The sequence below is a fragment of the Enhydra lutris genome, unplaced genomic scaffold, assembly GCF_002288905.1.
Source record: "Enhydra lutris kenyoni isolate GAN:26980312 unplaced genomic scaffold, ASM228890v2 scaffoldscaffold29, whole genome shotgun sequence".
Taxonomy (NCBI): Eukaryota; Metazoa; Chordata; class Mammalia; order Carnivora; family Mustelidae; genus Enhydra; species Enhydra lutris.
Window position 1 is genome coordinate 13,852,879 of NW_019154113.1, and position 19,010 is coordinate 13,871,888.

Here is a 19,010-nt window from a genome sequence, read left to right on the forward strand (position 1 = left end):
AGAGTTATTTACTAATCTCCGAGCATGTGCAGGAGGGGCAGAGATCACTGGGAGACTTCCAGAAACAAAGGAGCTGGCAGATGCCATTTCCCTCCTCTGCCCCCCAGCCTCAACACACAGCCGCCTTCTGGAACCAGGTGAGCTGACCTTCACCCCCCAACTTGCCGACACCCCACCCCACTCTCCCTGCACTGCAGCAGACCCACCCCATCCAGCCAGGCCTGCCTCAGTCCTGGCGCTGCGGGTCCCCACCCCCAGAAGACTGCGAGAACCCTGCCAACACTTCCTGTCCTATCCCCATGCACTTGGCCGATCCACCCCCTCCGATCTGGCCAGCCCGGTCCCCGTGGCTGCAGGCCCCCTCCTGCAGAGCACTGGCACACAAACCTTGCTAACACTGCACGTCCTGGCCAGCACACTTTGGAGATCCACACCCGCAAATACACTCTGGGTAGGCACCGTCCAAAGCAGTGCCACAAGCTGCAGTGTGCACGCAGCCCTGACTGGAGCCAGCACCCCTCCAAAGAGACTCCTGCCCCAGGGAGAGAAAAAGGCAACCATATACACCAGTCAGGCTGCAGCCCCAGCAGTGGGCTGGGGACAGACACCTGGTCGGACTACAGGCCGCACCCAACAACAAAACCTCAGGGACAACACAGGAAACGTGCCCTATAGTTTGGTGATACTACATCTCTGGCAAACGTCTGGTCTGACTCAACTCGAGCCCAAGGCAGCACCACACTGGCCCACTAACAGTACAGGGACCAAACTGTGCCCTCAGCAGAGCAGAGAGAGCCACTGAGGGTGACTGACTGGCGAGAAGAGGGTCAGCCACAAAAGTAGGCTGTGTGCAACACACAGAGACCCACCACCACCAAGGGGCACCTGGGTGGCTTAGTCGGTTGAGCACCCCACTCTTGATTTAGACTCAGGTCATGATCTCGGGTTCACGAGACTGAGCCACACATCAGGCTCCAAGCTCAGCACTGAGTCTGCTTGAGATTCTCTCTCTCCCTCTCCTTCTGCCCCTCCCCCTGCTTGTGCTCTCTAAATAATAATAAATAAGTAAAATCTTTTTTTTTTTAGAGGAGATACCTTTGAAGCTCCCAGGTTCTGCACTCCAGGGCACTACAGGCCCTGTTCTTCATAAGGCCACTACTTGCAAGAGTGGGAGACATAGGTTACTTTCCTAATACAGAAACAGTCACAGTTAGACAAAATAAGAGGACAGAGGATTATGTCCCAAGTGAAAGAAAAGGACAAAAATCACATCAAAGGACCTAAATGAAATGGTAGTAATATGCCTAACAAAGAATTTCAGGTAATGACCTTGAAGATCCTCACTGGACTTGAGAGTGGAGGACCTCATTGAGGCCCTTAAAAAAGAGATAGAAAACATAAAAAAGAACCAATCAGAGATGAAGAACTCAGTAAATGAAATCAAAACTACATTAGATGGAATAAATAGACTGAGAGGAAGCAGAAGAACAGATCAGTGACTTGGAGGACAGAGTAGTGGAAAGCAATGAAGCGGAGCAGGTGAGAAAAAATATACAACATGAAAATTGACTTAAGGAACTCAGTGATACTGTCAGGCATAATAACATTCACATTATAGGGGTCCCAGAAGGAGAAGACAGAGAAAAGGGAACAGAAAATTTGCCTGAAGAAATAATAACAAAACATTCCAAATCTGGGGAAGGAAACAGAAACCCAGATCCAGGAGACACAGAGAGGTCCAACAAAATTAACCAAAGGAGGCCCACATGAAAACAGAGTAATTAAAATGGCAAAAAGCAGTGATAAAGACAGAATTTTAAAAGCAACAACGACCAAAAAATAAATAAATAAATAAAACAGTTACATACAATGGAAATCCCATTAGGCTATCAGCTGATTTTTCAGCAGAAACCTCGACAGACCAGAAAGGAATGGAATTAAATATTCAAACTGCTGAAGGAAAACAACCTGCAACCAAGAATGTTCTATCCAGCAAGGTGACCATCTGAATAGAAGGAAACAGAGTTTCTCAGACAAAAACTAACATAGTCCATGACCACTAAACCATTCCTACAAGAAAAAATATTGAAGAGTGCTCTTTGAGACTGTGGACTCTGAGAAATAAACTGAGGGTTTGGGGGGTGGGGGGTTGGGCGAGCCTGGTGGTGGGTATTATGGAGGGCATGTATTGCATGGTGCACTGGGTGTGGTGCATAAACAATGAATTCTGGAACACTGAAAAGAAATTTTAAAAAATAAAAATTTTTTTAAAAAGAGGGCTTTTTGGAAAGGAAAGGTCATAAATAGGAGTAAGAAAAATAGGAAGCACAAAGGCAGTAAGAATATCTGTAAAAATCAGTCAAAGGACTCACAAAACAAAAAGATGTAAAGTATAACACCATAGACAGATGTAAAGTATAACACCATAGACCTAAAATATGGGGAGTTAAGAAGTAAAGAATGGGTTCAAACTTAAGCAACCATCAACATAATATAGACTGCTACATGTAAAAAGTACAAAGCTATTGGTAACCAGGATTCAAAAATGACTAACAGGGGGCGCCTGGGTGGCTCAGTGGGTTAAAGCCTCTGCCTTCAGCTTGGGTCATGGTTCCAGGGTCTTGGGATCAAGCCCCGCATCGGGCTCTCTGCTTAGCGGGGAGCCTGCTTCCTCCTCTCTCTCTCTCTCTGCCTACTTGTGGTCTCTGTCTCCCAAATAAATAAAAAATAAATAAAAATCTTAAAAAAAAAAAAAAGACTAACAGATTGCAAAGAATAAAGAGAAAGGAATCCAAGCATATCACTAAACAAAATCAGCAAAGCATGAGAGAGCAAGAAAAGACAGGATCAGAGATAAAATACAAAAACTATCACAAAACAAGTAACAAAATGGCTAAACAAAATGGATAAATACAAATCTATCAATAAGTCCTTTGACTGTAAATGGACTAAATACTCCAAAAGACACAGGATGACAGTATTGATTTAAAAAAAAAAAAGGGGGGGGGTGCCTGGGTGGCTCAGTGGGTTAAAGCCTCTGCCTTCGGCTCGGGTCGTGATCCCAGGGTCCTGGGATTGAGCCCCATGTTGGGCTCTCTGCTCAGCGGGGAGTCTTCTTCCCTTCCTCTCTCTCTGCCTGCCTCTCTGCCTACTTGTGATCTCTGTCTGTCAAATAAATAAATAAAATCTTTAAAAAAAAAAAAAAGACCCATCTGTACGCTGCCTACAAGAGACTCATTTCAGACCTAAAGACTTCTGCAGATTGAAAGTGAGGGGCTAGAGAACCATTTCTCAAGCAAATGGATGTCAAAAGAAAGCCAGCGTAGCAGTAGTTACATGGGACAAAATAGACTTTTTGAAATAGACTTTAAAACAAAGACTATAAAAAGAGGCAAAGAATACTACTATATAATAATAAGGGAGACAATCCAACAAGAGGATACAAAAATTGTAAATATTTATTTATACAACATGGGAGCACCCAAATGCATGAGACCATTACTAACAAACATAAGTGGAATAATTAATGGTATTACAATAGTAGGGGACTTTAAAACTCCATGTACATCAATGGACAGATCATCCAAACAAAATAAACAAGGAAACTGTGGCTTTGAATAACACACTGGACAGCAATGGATTTAACAGATATATTCAGAGCATTTCATACTAGTACAGCCAAAAACACATTCAAGTGCACAGGGAACATTCTCCAGAATAGTTCACATATTAGGCTACAAAATAAACCTCAACAAGTTCAAAGAGATCAAAGTCATACCATACATCTTTTCTGACCACAATGCTATGAAACTGGAAATCAGCAGCATACACATACACACACACATACACATACACACACAATCCAGAAAGACCACAAATACAAGGCAGTTAAATAACATGCTACCAAACATTGCATGGGTCAACCAAGAAATCAAAGACAAGGAAGTCAAAACATACGTGGAGACAAATGAAAATCAAAACTGCTCTAAAACCTCTGGGATGCAGCAAAAGCAGTTCTAAGAGGGAAGTTTATAGCAATACGAGAAGCAAGAAAAATCTCAAACAACCGAACCTTCCACCTAAAGGAGCTAGAAAAAGAACAAATAAAACCCTAAACCAGAAGAAAGGAAATAATAAAGATTCACAGAAATAAATAATAGAAACTAAAAAAACAAAAATAGAATAGATCAATGTAACCAGAAGCTGGTTCTTTGAAAAGATCAACAAAAGTGATAAACCTCTGGTCAGAATCATTAGAGAGAGAAAGAAAGGACTCAAACAAAATTGCAAATTAAAGAAGTAACCAACACCACAGAAACAGAAATACCCTGAGAGAACATTATAAAAAGCTATATGCCAACAAATGGAACAACCTAGGGGAAAAAAATGGATAAATTCCTAGAAACATAATCTCCCAAAACTGCATCAGGAAGAATTAGAAAATTTGAGCAGACCAATTACTGGCAATGGAGTTGAATCAGTAACCAAAAAACTTTCAACACGGGGCACCTCGCTGGCTCAGTCAGTTAAGCATCCCACTCTTGATTTTGGCTCAGGGCATGGTTTCAGGGTTGTAGGATGGAGCCCCACATCAAGCTCCATACTCAGAGTGGACTCTGCTTGAAATGTTGTGTGTGTGTGTCCCTTTCCTCCCTCCCCTGCTCACACTCTCTTGCTCGCTCTCAATAAATAAAATCTTGAAAACAAAACAAAAATCTCCCAACAAACTAAAGTCCAGGACCAGAGGTCTTCACAAGTGAATTCCACCAAACGTTTAAAGAAGAGTTAATACCTATTGTTCTCAAACTATCCCAAAAAAATAGAAGGAAAGTTTCCAAATCCATTCTGTGGGGCTAACACTACCCTGATACTAAAACCAGAGAAAGACATCACAAAAAAAAAAAAAAAAAAAAAGAGAGAGAGAGAGAGAGAGAACTACAGGCCAATATCTCTGATGAAAATAGAGGTAAAAAATCCTCAACAAAATACTAGCAAAATATTTGCAATATTTGCTAAAATATTAGCAAACCCAACAATACACTAAAAAAATCATTCCCCAGGGGCACCTGGGTGGCTCAGTGGGTTAAAGCCTCTGCCTTTCGCTCGGGTCATGATCTCAGGGTCCTGGGATCGAGCCCCGCATCGGGCTCTCTGCTCGGCGGGGAGCCTGCTTCCTCCTCTCTCTCTGCCTGCCTCTCTGCCTACTTGTGATCTTAGTCTGTCAAATAAATAAATAAAATATTAAAAAAAAAAAAATCATTCCCCATTCACCGTAATCAAGTGGGATTTATTCCCCAGATACAAGGCCAGTTCAAACATTTGTTAAGCAATTGACATCATGTCACATCAATTAGAGAAAGGATAAAAAACATATGATCATTTAAATAGACACAGAAAAAGTATTCAACAAAGTACAATGTCCACTCATAATAAAAGACTTTAGCAGGGGTGCCTGACTGGCTGAGCTTGTAGAGCATGTGACTCTTGATCACAAGGTTGTGAGTTCAAACCTCATGCTGGGTACAGAGATTACTTAAAAATAAAATCTTAAAAAAGCCCTCAGCAAAGCAGGTTTAGAGAAAACATACCCCAACATAATAAAGACCATATATAGCTAATGTTATACGCAATAGGGAAAAACTAAGAGCTTTTCCTCTAGGGACAGGAACAAGACAAGAGTGTCTACTCTCAACACTTTTATTCAGCATAGTACTAGAAGTCCTAGCCACAGCAATTAGACAACAACAAAGGAACAGAAGGCATCCAAATTGGTAAGGAAGAAGTAAAACTGTCACTATTTGCAGATGACATGTTACTCTATATAGAAAACCCAAAAGACTCCACCAAAAATCTCCTGGAACTGACAAACGAATTCAGTAAAGTAGCAGGATACAAAATCAACATGCAGATATCTGTTGCATTTCTTTACAATAATAACGAAACTGCAAGAAGGCAAATTAAGAAAACAATCCCACTTATGACTGCACCAAAAAGAACGTAGTAATTATAAAACATTGATGAAGGAAAATGAAGAGGAAACAAATTGAAGATGACACAAATGGGAAGACATACCATGCTCATGGATTGGAAGAATATTGATAAAAATGTCCATACCACCCAAAGCGACATAGATTCAGTGCAATCCCAGTCACGATACCAACAGCAATTTTCACAGAACTCAAACAACCCCATAATTTGTATGGAACCATAAAAGACCCCCAATAGCCAAAGCAATCTTGAAAAAGAAAAATCTGGAGGTATCATGATTTCAAATTTCAAGTTATACTATAAGCTGTAGTAATCAAAACAGTAGGATACTGGTACAAAAATAGACACATAAAACAATGGAACAGAATGGAAAGCCCCAAAATAAGGCCATGATCTTTTTAAATATTTATTTTTAGCTTTCCAGCAGATTCTTTTTTTTTTTAAGATTTTATTTATTTATTTGACAGAGAGAGATCACAAGTAGGCAGAGAGGCAGGCAGAGAGAGAGGAGGAAGCAGGCTCCTGCTGAGTAGAGAGCCCAATGCGGGGCTCGATCCCAGGACCCTGGGCAGAAAGCCCATGATTTTATGATCAATTAATCTTTGACAAAGGAGGCAAGAATATCCAATGGGAAAAAGACAGTTTCTTCAACAAATGGTGCTGGGAAAACTGGATAGCTCCAAGCAAAAGAATGAAATTGGACCCTTTTCTTACACCACACACAAAAACAAAACTCCAGGGAGCTGCTTTCCCCCTCCCCTCTCTCTGTCTACTTGTGGTCTCTGTCTGTCAAATAAATAAAATAAAATCTTTTTTAAAAAAACCCAAAAACTCAAAATGGATTAAGGACTTGAGAGTAGGCCTGAAACCATAAAAATCCTAGAAGAGAGCCCAGGCAGTAATTTCTCTGACATCAGGCATAGCAACATTTTTCTAGATATGTCCGCTGAGTTAAGGGAAGTAAAAAGCAAAAATAAACTATGGGGACTACATCAAAAAGAAAAGCTTCTGCCCAGCAAAGGAAGCAATCAACAAAACTAAAAGGCCACATACAGAATGGGAGAAGATGTTTGCAAATGACATACCCGATGAAGGGTTAGTACCCAAAATATATGAAGTACTCCAACTCAACACCAAAAAAAAACAAAGCAACAACAAAAAATCCATTTAAAAAAATGGGCAGACGACCTGAATAGACATTTTCCCAAAGAAGACCATACAGAAGGCCAACAGACATATGAAAGCAGCTTTAGGAAAAAAAAAAAAAAGAAAATGCGGAACGGCACTCAGCATCAGGGAAATACAAATCAAAACTACATGAGATACCCCTCACCCCGCCAGAAGAGCCACCATAACAAGCACAAGAAATCGACAGGTGTTAGCGAGGATGTGGAGGAGGAGGAGCCCTCATGCGCGGTTGGTGGGAATGCAAACTGGTGTAGCCACTGTGGGAAACGGGGTGCAGTCTCCTCGAAACATTAAGAGTATCCTACAGTCCAGTACTCACGCTCCTGGGTTTTTACCCAAAGAAGACAAAAGCACTGATTTGAAAGGATACACACACGCCTATGTTTATAGCAGAATTATTTCTAGTGACCAAATTATGGAAGCAGCCCTCGTGTCTACTGGTAGATGAATGGAGAAAGAAAATGTGCTATAGGGGTTCCTGGCTGGCTCAGTCAGTAGAACATGCAATTCTTCCCCTCAGAGTTGTGAGTTCAAGCCCCACATTAGGCTTAGAGCTTAAAGGAAAAAAATGTGTGTGTGCATAGATATATAATATATACATATATATGTATATATATATAAAATATATATTTAACATATATATATTGTATGTATGTGTGTGTATATAACACAATGATGTTCTGAAACCTTTGGGATGCAACAAAAGTGGTTCTAAGATGGAAATTTACAGCAAAACAGGCCTAACTCAAGAAGAAACATCTCACTCTAATGTTATACCTACAGGACCTAGAAAAACAGCAAAAAATAAAACCCCAAACCCTCAACACACACACACACACACACACACACACAGAGAGAGAGAGAGAGAGAGAGAGAGAGAGAGAGAGAGGAATACTACTCAGCCATAAAAAAGAAGGAAATCTTGCCATTTGCAAACACACGGATGGAGCTGGAAAGTATTCTGCTAAGGGATGTAAGTCAGAGAAAGACAAATACCGTATGATTTCACTCATATGTACAATTTAAGAAATGAAACGAACAAAGGAAAGAGAGACAAACCACACGACAGTCTTCACTACAGAGAACAGACGATGGTTCCCAAGGGGGGCCTGGGTAGGGGTGGGGGGAAGCAGGTGGCGGGACACAGAAAGCGCTTACTTTGCTGCAAACCCAGGAACCCGCGGAGGCTGAATCACTATCCTGTGCACCCGAAACTAATGGAACACTGTACGTGAACTCTACTGGAATTAACATTTTTATAGCATTTATGGCAAAAATAATAAATAAACACAACTAGCTCGGGAGGAAAACCCCATTTGCACCCCGGTGCATGGGGATTTTCTGGCTCTGATGTCAGAACAGAGGGCCCGGGGTGGTGGGGGGGGGGACACCGCTGAAGCCACGGGAGCGGGACCTCCTCAGAGTCGGAGCTGCTGTCCCCGTCAACCCCCCCCACCCAATGGCCGGCCTGACGCCGGCGTCACCCCTGCAATGCCCGGCACGAACATGGGTACAGCGGCCACCCCACACCCGACAGCCGCAAGGAGAGGGTCCTGCTGGAAGGCCGGCGGCGGCAGGTGGCGGGTGCTGTCCTTCTGCGGCGGGCGGGGAGCGGCCTGGCCAGAGCTGTTCGCGGTCGCGGGCTGTCACCATCGCCCCGGCCCGCAGGCCCGGACCCCACCCCTGGCGCCCCCGCGGGCCGAGCAGCGGTTCCCCTGGCCTCCCGCCTGCGCTCCAGGGCGGCTGGATCTGAGCCAGCGACGGCTCTGCCTGGGAGGCCAGCGGAGCGAGCAGCTTCGAGCATTCCAGAAGAACGGTGGGGGCACAAAGCGCTCAGGGCTCCAGGGATGCGGGGGCGGCCGGTCTCCGGCGGCTGAGGGACGCGCTGCGCCCGGGCGGCTCAGTGACCGCCCCACCTGGCCTTGGCGCAGGGGGTGGGGGGGGTGTCCCCCGAAGTCCAGGGGGGCCTGCCAGCCACCTACCGCCCTGGGGGGGGGGGGGGTCTGCGGCGCGGCTGTGCCCTGCAGGAGGCCTGGCACCTAATGCAGCGGCACAGACCTCGGGCCAGAACTACAGGAAGAAAAGTCCAGAACGGAGTTGGCCGGGCAGGAGCCAGGCAGGGAACGGGTCCTGTTCTCTCAGAGGCGGGGCTGAGCCAGCCGCAGAGCATCAGAAATAACACCGGGGGCTCCCCTCACTCTGGCGCAGCCTTGGGGCCCCAATACCACCCCAGCGAGCGGCACCCCGCCGGCCTCCCTCCCCCGCCTCCTGTTCTTGGGTTCTGAGATTTTTTTCCCTTCAAATTGCCCCTGTTTCTTCAGGGGCCTCAGACCACCCAGAGGGAGGACCCTACCCTGTTCTCCCTGTGGGGGGGCCTGACAGGTGTCGCAGGGGTGGGGGACACGCAAGCGTGTCAGAGCTTGGCTGCCTCCCAGGACCCCGCGCCTCCATTCACATGGAAATGGCCCGCAGGACACAGCTCTGAAGAATTTTGGCTGAATTCTGAAGTCTGGGCTCCCCCCCCCCCCCCCCCCCCCAGGCTCCTTTGTGTCACTTGCCTTCTTCCCACACAATGGTTGTGGCTCCTCAGGATGGGGGTGGAAGGGGAGGGACCCAGGAGGGCCTCTGAGGGAGAACCGAGTGAGGCAGGGCTGGCTCTAAGGGGCTCCCTGAACAGAGCCCTCCAGTCACCCCTTCCCTCCAAGGGTCCCTGCCCTCCCCACCCCGCCCCAGCCGGGTGGGGGCTGCTGCAGCTGGTGGTTGTCTGGACAAGCTCGCTCCTTCCGGGCCTGGCCGCAGTCTTTGCCTGAGCAGAGCTCTGGGCATCTAAGCATCTGGAACGATGTTCTCTGCAGGAGCCGGCCCGGTGAGGCACTCAGGAGTGGGCCAAGCGAGGGCCCCCCTCTATCTGGAGGGCACTGTGGACGAAGACTGGGGAGACCAACCTCCAACAGGTTATTTAAGGATCTCCTTTTCCCCTTCGGGGCGGGACCGGCGGTAGCTAATGTGCAGATTTGCTCTGAGGGTTTGAGGAGGAACGTTGCATGCTTGGTCCTGGGCCTAATGCACCTGTCTCTGCACCTCGGGCCTGCTAACTCACCCGTGTCCCCACCGGGAGGGCGCCTGAGGGCTGACAGGCCTTCTCCATCCGCCTGGCCCCAGCACCAGCACAGGGCTCCACTAGGACGGCCGCGTTGTCTCCCGGCCTCTGCCTGGTTCACAATACCCTTGCTTGGCCTGGTTGAATTGTCTCCTCCTCCACGAAGCCTTCCCTGACACCCAAGGAAAATCCAGCCCCTTTCCTGTGTGCCTTACTCCTGGAATCCACCCGTCTGCCCTCCCATGGGCTGGACCCTCCCCAGCTCTGCTGCTGCTCACCTCCCCCCACCCCCCCGCTTGACAGGCTAGAGTGTAAGACTGAGCCCTGTCCCCTGCTCCCAAGAATGGGCTGAAGGTCACCTCGTCCACACCTTCATTCCAAGGCTGGGGTGCTGGGGATAAGGACAGGCAGTGTGTCCCGGGGCCTAAACAGGTAGGGCCACCCCCCTGTCTTCCAGCAGAGTGGAGTCTGGAGGGCAGCCCTCAGCGCCAGCGGTTTTGGGGAAAGCTCTCCCCGCTGGGAGACCCCAGTTAGACTGTCCAGAGTCCTGTTCCCAGGTCCTGGGGTGGCCCCTCAACCTCCTCCCCTACAAAGCAGCAGAGTCCCACCCCACTAGGCCTTGTAGCCAAAAGCAGGCCTGATCACTCCCCCTGCTCTGGGACCAGGGAGCCCAGGGGGCTCTTCCCGTCTCCCCCAGGAATGAGAGGGGCGACAGGAAGGCAGGCTGGGCAGCCGAAGCGCTGGGGTCTGGAAACAGAGGCAGGTCACCACCCTGGTGTCCCACCCCTGGGTCCGGGGCAACACACGACCCTCTCTGAGCTAGTTTCCATCTGGAAAAAGGCCATGATGGCACGTACCCCTTTGTAAGAAAAATAATTGTCCTCTCTTCCTGTTTGGCTGAACGGACTGAACGAGGAGGGCGTAGATCTTGAGAAAGGTGTGTAGGTCCAACCCTTACGGCTGGACCAGCCCAGGTGTGAGCGTTTACTGCGATTTCAGGGCTCCCGCATGGTTTCCGGTCATGTGGATCAAAGAAAGCCTGTCACTCTTTTGTCTCCTTGGGAGGAACTCCCCAGAGGGGGCCCGACAGAGCGAGGGGCACTCGCTGGCTGGAAACCCACAGATCTTCATGATCCCACCGGACCTGACACCGCACGGGCTCCACCTGTGGATGATTGCCCCACGGCTCAGGGAATTAGGCAAATGACCCAGCCACAGCCTCATACCACCTGTGGACCCGCAGACTCGTGGTTTGCCCTTAGACCAGAGTTCAAAGTCTTGGGGGAGGGGGGACTTGGGTGGCTCAGCTAGTGGAGCACTGACTCTTGGTTTTGGCTCAGGTCATGAGCTCAGGGTTTCGGGATCAACCCTCGCACCAGCTTCCTCATGCAGGGGGGGGTGTCTGCGGTAAAAAGTCTCTCCCTAGGGAGTGCCCGCGTGGTTCAGTTGATTAAATGTCTGCCTTGGGCTCTGGTCATGATCCCAGAGTCCTGGGATCCAGGCCCACACCAGGCTTCCCAGCAGGGAGTCTGATTCTCCCTTTCCCTCTGTTTCTCCTCCTGCTTGTGCACGCTCTGCCAAATAAATAAAATTTAAAAAAAAAATTCTCTCCCTCTGCCCCTCCCCCTGCTTGCTCTTTCTAAAAATGAATAAATACATCTTTAAAAAAAACCCCAAACCCCCAAAGTGCAATCTTTGGATCTCCCGCATTCGAATGATCTGGGCTGCTTGTTAAAATCCATCTCCCTGAGCCAAGCCCAGATTTAGCGAGGCAGAGTCTCAAACGCATACTAAGTTCCAGACGCCCCCCCCCCCCACGTGCACCCCCATGGCAGAGCAGGCGGGGAAGGAGGGAAGGAGGGCAGGAGAATCGAAAATCGAAGGAAGGTGGGAAGGAGGTTCCCAATTCCACCCCCTTGGAGCAGCGAGGTCCTCCCCACTCTGCAAGGCGGGTGCCTCTCCTTCTGCAAATGACTCTCTAGGAACACGGGCTGTTGCAGGAGCCTTACAAACCGTGGCGAGAGCTGCGTGGCCTCCTCCTGCGGCGCTCTGCTTCCTTAATCTGCAACACCCGAAGGATGCCACCTCCCAGGGCTGCGGGGACGAGAAGTGGCAGGCCAGCTCGGACTCCCTGCTCCCCGGTCCTTGCGGTGCCCACAACCCCCTCCCGCAAGGCCTGGCGGGCCTCAGACAACACAGCAGCCCGCGCGGTGGGGCGGGCCTGCCGCACCTAAGGCTCCCCTGCGGCTGAGCCCCCAGGCCTTCTGGGCCGGCCGGTGCTGGAACTTTCCGTGCTTGCACGTGATTCCCGGGCGCAGCTGAGGACGATCCCCAGGCTGGAACCGCAAAGCCGCTGGGCTCCGCAGGTGCGGCCCCCTCCCCCGGGGTCTCCCAGCAGCCCCTGCTGCCAGCGGCCCTGAGCTGGAGCCTGAGCATCGCGGGGTCTGCACAGCTCTGCTGGGCGCACGTGAGGGCGAGCGAGAGCAAGCGTGCCCCGGAAGGGAACAATCCAGGGGCTTCCAGAAGCAATGAGCGATGGTGGGCTGAGAAGGCTACCCCCAACCCCACCGGCCACTCCGGTTGTCCTGAGCTTCCGCCGCGGGCCTCCGACGCTGGTGCCAGCCTCTAGCTGACGTTCCCCCAGGGCTCCCCGCCATCGTGGTCTCTGCCTTAGCTCCCCCTGCCCTGGCCCGGCTACCTCCCCCCCCTTCTACTTCCCCCCAGGCTGACATGAGCCTCCGGACTCGGCTTTCCTGACCTGTAGGTGGTATTTATAGTGTAATGTTGTCAGTATTACAGTAATATTACGGTCAATAATAACTGCAGTTCATACTCCCTAAAGAATATAGGAGGGTTTTTTGTTTTTTGTTTTTGAGAGAGGGAGAGAGAGGGATGGATGAGGGACAGTGGGGGAGAGAGAATCTCAAGCAGACTCCCAGCTCAGCCGGGATCCCTACGCGGGGCTCCATCCGCCCACCCTGGGATCCTGACCTGAGCCAGATCAAGTCGGATGGTTGCGCCACCCAGCGGCCCTGGGGAAGTACTGAGATTTATTTTTTAAAAACTTTTTTTTTAAAACACCTATAACCCCATCAAGGGAATAAACCATCCCTAACATTTCATTAAGATCTCCAGTGCTGGGGTGCCCGGAGGGGCTCAGTGGGTTAAGCGTCCGCCTTCGGCTCAAGTCATAATCCCAGAGTCCTGGAATCGAGCCCCAGGTCAGGATCCTTGCTCAGCAGGGAGCCTGCTTCTCCCTCTGCCTGCTGCTCCTTCTGCTTGTGCTCTCTCGCTGTCAAATAAACAAATAAATCATTAAAAAAAAAAAACCCCCCCCCAGTGTTTTCTGTGTATGTGGGCGGGAGGGGGGGGGGGTTAAAGAAAATTAAAGTCATGTTCTATGTAGACACTTGTGTCCTACTTCCCTTATTTCACATTTTGGTATGAACACGGGTATGGACATTGCTTAATATTCCACTTTACAGACATAGAATTTTCGGATCTTAGGTATTTCCAACTTTTCCCTTTTATGAGGAACACAGGGTTTTACTAACATCCACCTCTTTTCCTATTTCAAAGTAATGCAAGTTTATGAGGGAAAAGTGTTAATCAACCTAATGTTTTCCTCGGCGTCTGCAAGCACCCTGAGGGGAAGCTGAGGCAGCACATTTCATAAGGCTTCCCAACAGGTGTCTCTGTTTTGCAACAAAAAGGCTTGACAGGTTTTTCATGTGCCCACATGAAAGGAGCCCCTCAACCACAGAATTTGCCACGAGCTGGGGAGCAGCGTGTTGTACGGGTGATTATCTGGGCATCATGAGGGCAGCCCCACGGGGCTTGCACCCAAAACACAGCGCCTGCTTCACGGGGGTGTTCCACTCGCGTTTATGGGGGAATGGCAGTCCCCCTTCTCAGGGTAAACCTGCTTTTACAGGGGCTTTGACCCGGTCTGCCAGGCTGGTGAGTCCCTCAAGAACACTGTTCTGAGTGTCTGGATCACTTGCAGCCCTGTGTGCTTGTGTCCCAGAGAGCCGTGGCTCCTGCATCAACCCGAACCTGCTCTCCACCCCGCAGCCTTCACCACCGGATGCCACTCCCGTGGGCTACTCTCCCCGCTGCCCTGGTTCGGGCTCCCAGGAGGCTGAGGAGACAAGTCCTCCCACAACACCCTCTGGTTCACCCGCTTCTCTGTGACTCAAGGTCTAAGAGGTATTCTGTTGTCCCATGCACTTTCCCCTCGGGAGTGGCTTCTGAAGCTCGGGCTCACTGAAATGGCCGCTTATTCCAGCATCCGGGCCCGACCCAGCGTTCAGGAGCAGCTGTTACAGGTAATAAGAACCAAGGGGAATAATACTTTACCTTTTTCTTCTTAGTGTGCATTTCCTGGGGCATCCAGGGACACCCCCACCCCCAAGATTGGATTCATCTCCCGATTCCATTGGTAACTTTGCCTCCAGCCACTGGAGGCTGTATGGCGGCTGCGCCATCCCAGGGTGACCACACAGCCACCCAGGAATCCCTTTCTTTTCCCAAGCCACAAGCTTCCGGGAGCTGGGACCCATCTAGCAAATCCCGCTTCTGGACACCCACAAAATAAGTGTCCCGAGACCAATTCCAAAGGGCCTCTGTGTTTGGGAGCGGGGTTCCCCACATCTACAGTCAAGCGATGCTCGCTTTTGAGACAGAGGGAGAGAGAGAAGGAGCTGGAGGGAGGGGCAGAGGGAGACAGTGTCCCCACGCAGACTCCCCACTGAGCAAGAACCAACGGGGCTCCATCTCCCGACCCTGAGATCACGACCTGAGCTGAAACCAAGACCTTAACCAAAGGCACCACCCAGGCGGCCCCACGACAAATCACCAAAACTTAAAATGGCAAAGCATCTGAAGACATATCCCCAAAGAGAAGATATGAATGGCCCATAAGCTTGTGAAAAAAAAAAAAAAAAAGTTTGCATCTTTAACTGTCAGAGAAGACAAATCAAACCTCCGAACATGAGAACCCAATTCATACTCTCTAGGGGGCTACGACTTGAGAAAGAAGATGATAACACGTGTTGGCGAGGATATAGAGAAATTAGAATGCGCACACCAGGCTCAGGGGAATACAGTGGTGCAGCTGCTTTGGAAAACATCCCGACAGTCCCCGGCTGCATAGACATCAGTACAGAGACAACAGGGATGAGCCTTGAAAACATTACGTGGAGTCAGGAAGCCAATCACAAAGGAAGCACGTATTATTTATTCCAAGTATACGAACTGTCCAGAACAGGGAAATGCGCAGAGACAGAAGGCAGATTGGCCACCGGGGAGCATCTGGCTCCGGGGCCCCCAAACAGACCAGGTGCGGCCACTCACCGCTGACAGAATCCAAAGGCAGAGGGACGGGTGGCGGTGACATAGGAAAAGGAGTATCTTTCAGGAGGCCAGGACTGGGAAGACGGCGGACCAGCATCTCAAAGACTGTCCCCCAAGTGCCAAAGATACTTGCAGGTTTGTATCAGGAGAATGTGGGACAAGGGCGGTGGGCATGCGCTAGTAGGCAGTGAAGGTCACATCGATCGCTGTCTTGGGGTCACTCACGCAGGGTCTTGCTGGTGTCAGGCCAGTCCCTACTGCTTGTGGAGGAGTTTCAGCCCCCATCACGGATGCTTTGCCCAGGGGGCCTTTGGCCTGAGTTAAGGGGTAAGCTGGAAAGAACTTAATCAGACAGATCGATGGGGTGCCTGGGTGGCTCAGTGGGTTAAGCCTCTGCCTTTGGCTCAGGTCATGATCCCAGGGTCCTGGGGTCCCTCGGCAGGGAGCCTGCTTCCTCTTCTCTCTGCCTAGTTGTGATCTCTCTCTCTGTCAAATAAATAAATAAAAATCTTTAAAAAAAAGAAAGAAAGAAAGAAAAAAAGAACAGATCGAGTTGGGGAGTCCTCGTTCCAGTGCCCAGGATGGGAGCACCTATAGGGGATGTGGAATGACTGTTAATGGGGATGGGGTTTCTTTTGGGGGAGGGAATGATAAGATTCTAAAATAGGTTGTGGCCCTGGTTGTGCCATGGCGAGCATACTAAATACCACTGAGTCCTCTGCTTCCCCGGGTGAACGGCACAGGGCATGAGTTCTATCTCAGGAAACCTGTTACATGTATTAACAAGGAGGCACAAAGCACCCTTCCCGGGCGAGGGGTCGATCACCACAGTGACTGCGACCATTTCGTGTGTGGAAACATACCTCACAATGCTTAAAACACTCTGGTCAGTTAATCTTCGACAAAGCAGGAAAAAATATTCTATGGGCAAAAGACAGTCTCTTCAATAAATGGTGTTGGGAAAACCAGACAGCCCCAGGCAAAAGAATGAAACTGGACTGCTCTCTCACTCCACACACACAAGTAAACGCAAAATGGATTAACCACCTCAGCGTGAGACCTGAAACCATGAAAATCCTAGAAGAGCTCACAGGCAGTAATCTCTCTGACACTGGTTGTAGCAAATTTTTCCAGATCGGTCCCCTCCGGTGAGGAAACGGAAGGAAAAATAAGCTCGTGGGACTACATCGACATGAAAATCTTCTGCCCAGCAAAGGATACAATCACCCAAACTAAAGGCAACCTCCAAAATGGGGGAAGTCATCCACCCATGACATATCCAATAAAAGGTCAGTATCCAAAATATATAAAGAACTGCTACAACTCAATCCAAAAAAACAATCCAAGTTTCAAAATGGGCAGGAGACATGAATCAGCATTTCTCCAAAGAAGACACGCAGACGGCCAGCGGACACGTGGAAAGATGCTTGCGTAGCATCACTGCCATCAAGGAAATGCAAGTCGAAACCAGAGTGAGGAATCACCTCCCACCTGTCAGAATGTCTAGAATCAAAAAGACTAAAAATAACAAGAATTGGCAAGGATGGAGAGAAAGGAAACTTCATACACTGTTGGTGGGGACATAAATCAGTTCAACCACCATAGAAAACAGTATGAAGTTTCCTCAGAAAGTTAAAAATACAACTACCGTATGACCCGGTAATCTCACTCCTGGGTATTTACCCGCAAAATACAAAGATGCTAATTTAAAGGGATACCTGCCCCCTGGTGTTTACAGCAGCACTACTGACGATAGCCAAATTTCGACAGCAACCAAGTGTCTATCAACAGATATATGGATAGGGAAAATGTGTGTGTGTGTGTGTGTGTGCGTGTGTGTGTGTGTCTGTTTGTCTGAATATATATATGCATGTGTATATGCCTTCCACTGTTTATGGCTGTAATGCACTGCATATACAATGGAATATTACTCAACCATAAAAAAGAATGAAATCTTGCTGTTTGCAACATCGATGGAGCTACAGAGTATGATGCTAATCAAAATAAGCCGAAGAAAGACAAATACCATATGATTTCACTCATATGGTAAATTTAAGAAACAAAAGAAATGCGCAAAGAGAAAGAAGAGGCGGGGTGGGGGTGTGTCTGGCTGGCTCAGTCAGGAGACCGTGTGACTCTTGAGCTGGGGACTGTGAGCTTGAGCCCCACGTTAGGGATAGAGTCTATATAAAATAGATAAAATGAAATCAAATATGAAATTAAATGAAACATAAAATAACACAAAATAGACAAGCCTAAAAACAGACTCTTAACTATAGAGAACAAGCTGATGGTTACCAGAGAGGAGGTGCATGGAGGGGATGGGGGAAACAGATGTGGGAATTAAGCAGTGCACTTAAAAGGTGGGGAAAAAAAGAAAAAATATGTATAAAACTGTACATTCTAAACACGTGCAGTTTAGGGGCGCCTGGGTGGCTCAGCGGGTTGAGCGTCTGACTTGGTTTCAGCTCAGGTCACGATCTCAGGGTCACGGGATCAAGGCCCACATCGGGCTCTACGCTCAGCAGGGAGTCTGAGATTCTGTCTCTCCCTCTTCCCCTGCTCCTCTCCTCTCTGTCTCATAAATAAATAAGTAAATCTTTTAAATAATAAAAATAAATATATATGGGCAGCTTATTATACATCTAGTATGGCTCCATATAGCTGTTTTTAAAAATCACCTACGGCGAGCGTCTGGAAAGGTGCACCGTTCACGTTATATGACCTTCTAATCTCTTTATGAACACACGTGCGTTATTTTACTAAACGGGATGACCCTTCCTTTTCTCCACAGGGTGGTAGATCGTAAGCAACTTTCCAAGTCATTAAATAACGATGCTCCGTGGCCACACAGAATTTTATGTTCGGTAATGTAGGTAACATGTTCCATTCAGGGATATCTAAGGTGAGATCACTGGGCCTTCGGGGTGCTGAGCCCCCCCTTCTACCAGAAGTGGTATAGACTTCCAGGACCGTCCCTCCCCGGCCTGACCTCCTCTTCAAGGAGCCTGGCAGGCAGCCCGTGGGAATCAGCCCCTGGCCAGCTGCTCATTCCTGGCATTCCTGCCTCCTCTCACTGGCCCTGGCTGGCACCTGGGGGCGAGTAGGTCTCGGGCAGCGGTGTTCCCTCCGAACAGGGCAGTATGGTCCTCACATAAGCCCAAAGCAACAGCCTAGTCCCAGCCCAGGGTCGGCCAGGCCCCCAGTGGTGGTCATCAAACTTCTTGGTCATGTGTCCCCTAAAATAATTTTACATGCTCAGCTCTTCTGTTTTTAAGTAAGCTCTACACCCAACACGGGGCTCGAACTCATGACCCCGAGATCAAGAATCTCATACTGCACTGACGAGCCAGCCAGGTGCCGTCCCCCACCACCCCCC